General features: G+C 38.8%; 1 non-coding gene across 1 annotated transcript; it reads right to left on the bottom strand.

Annotated features, from left to right (window-relative positions):
- Nucleotides 1-836: 836 nt before the first annotated feature.
- Nucleotides 837-1,029, bottom strand: LOC138695379 (U2 spliceosomal RNA). The gene has a single exon (XR_011331142.1). It is a non-coding gene; the product is annotated as a U2 spliceosomal RNA (small nuclear RNA).
- Nucleotides 1,030-2,101: the final 1,072 nt, after the last annotated feature.

The raw sequence follows: 2,101 nt of genomic DNA, 5'->3' as shown, positions 1-2,101 counted from the left end.
TTGTTGGAAACTACCCATATAAGTACTGATTTGGAGAGCGAGGTTTAATGCGAAGTTTAAATTACACTTTGGTAAAGATGCGATTCCAACATTTTACTAACCCACTGCGGGGTTTCCAGGTTTCAGTACTGCCAATATATATCTTTTTTATTTATGAAATTGTAATATTTATTATTATTATTATAACTGTGCATTAAGAAAAGTAAAAATAAAAATTAATGATTTGTTTTTTTTTTTATTATGTAATAGAGAGAACAGAAATTACATACCATATGTTTTAAATGTTATGTTATTTTTTTTAGTTGGCTACCATGTCTTTATAACTTTATGTACGAAAACAAAGTGTTGTATTCTATCCTTGTAGTCAACAGCTGTGTAATTACTAACATTAAGCTTTTGAGTTCTGTCCGCATGCACAGCAATTTTCCAAAAACGATTCGAATGTGCATTGCAGTGCCATCTATACATAGGAATGTGTACTGTGTCATGCCTATGAGTGCTCCAGTGTGAGCTGCATGGTGTTATTTGTCTATGGTGAAGAGGGAGGGTACTGTACCGTTCGTTTGAACGACTCAACGACTCCGACTCATCACCACTGGTGACTGTTATTTCGGAACTGTTATTTGGAACATAGTATTTTTTCGGAACCGGAACCGTCGGAACTGTTCCGGGAAAAGAACAACTTCGCCCATCACTAATAGTAACCAAAGATATAAGACTTTCGTCGTCATAATCCACAAAAACGGCTGATTGAAAGACAAAACACTTCCAGTCGAAATTATTTCTTATAAAGAACAGTTTATTGCAATTCTATTGATAATATTAATGTGGTTACGATTAGGTGGGCCGATCCCGGCGGTACTGCAATACCGGGCCAACCCGTGACAGAGGTGGAGCAAGCCCCTAGCACTCCGTCATTTTCCAAAAATCAGTTTAATATTCTGGTCCTGCAATGCAGGACGTATCAGATATTAAGCTGATAAGAACAGATACTACACTTTGATCTTAGCCAAAAGGCCGAGAAGCGATAACAAACGACGTCCGTCGCGACGCTTATCAAGAAAAAAGGACGCCTTTCACATGCGGATTACCTACATAGTCCTTCGGGATTAAGCAATTAAGATTTAGACGGGTATCCCCGAGCAACACATGCGTAGCGGTTGTACTTACGCTTCCTGCGCATAAGAGTGCGCACAATATTTTCATTTTGGATATAAATGTAATTATTAATAAAAATACAGTAAACTATGAAGGCACGGGTATATATTACACGTGTCTGACATCTAGCGGCAGCGGTCTGTCTTACACATGAGTGAGCGAGAGAGAGGGGGAGGGGGGGGGGAGCGCGCGCATTTCGGTGTTCCCAGCTGTAATAAAATGTTATCTGTTGCTATGACAACGGGATACCAAATCTAGCACTGGCTTGTAAAAGGTTATGAAACGGCATTGAGCTTTTAACAAGAAAGCAATGTCGTTGTATACCCAATGCTCTAAACGTTTACATTACGCAAGCAAGCATAATTAACAAAATCTTGAAATTATCTGTCCGCTCCTTATAAACTGTAAAAATATTATGGGCATTTGTCGTAAACGGTTTCTTTTTGTTTCCGTTTGCGCAACGAGTTGCATTTACTTATTCTTAATACTACATTTTTCTTTCGAGTTTTTAATTTTATTACCTGCACCTGTTCGAAACTAAACTTCACGAGCTGCCACTGAATTTGTAAGTGTTAGTAATGGAGTGCAGTTCATAATATACTCTGAAAATGAACTTCAGTAAACATATTTTTCTTTATGATGCACGTGCCGTATAACAAGAGAATTATCCCATTCTGACCCATTGTTTAAGTTTCTCTACCTGATTTTCCTTTGTGCTGGGCAGTGGCGACGAATATGACCCCAACTTTTATTGTGTTCAGTGAACAAAACATAACGTCCTTAGTTCCAGGAAATAGTCGAGACACTCACTCCTAGCGCCTGGTGTAAATATCAGTGAACAAAAGGCAACCCTACTCCCTCATCCCTATTGTAAAATCGCAGACAGTTAAGTTGCCTTTAGGCGAGCACGTTGGATTTGTCTCTTACTGCACTATCCAGAAGG

The sequence above is a fragment of the Periplaneta americana genome, chromosome 2 (assembly GCF_040183065.1).
Source record: "Periplaneta americana isolate PAMFEO1 chromosome 2, P.americana_PAMFEO1_priV1, whole genome shotgun sequence".
Taxonomy (NCBI): domain Eukaryota; kingdom Metazoa; phylum Arthropoda; class Insecta; order Blattodea; family Blattidae; genus Periplaneta; species Periplaneta americana.
This window is presented reverse-complemented; position numbering and strand designations above follow the sequence as displayed.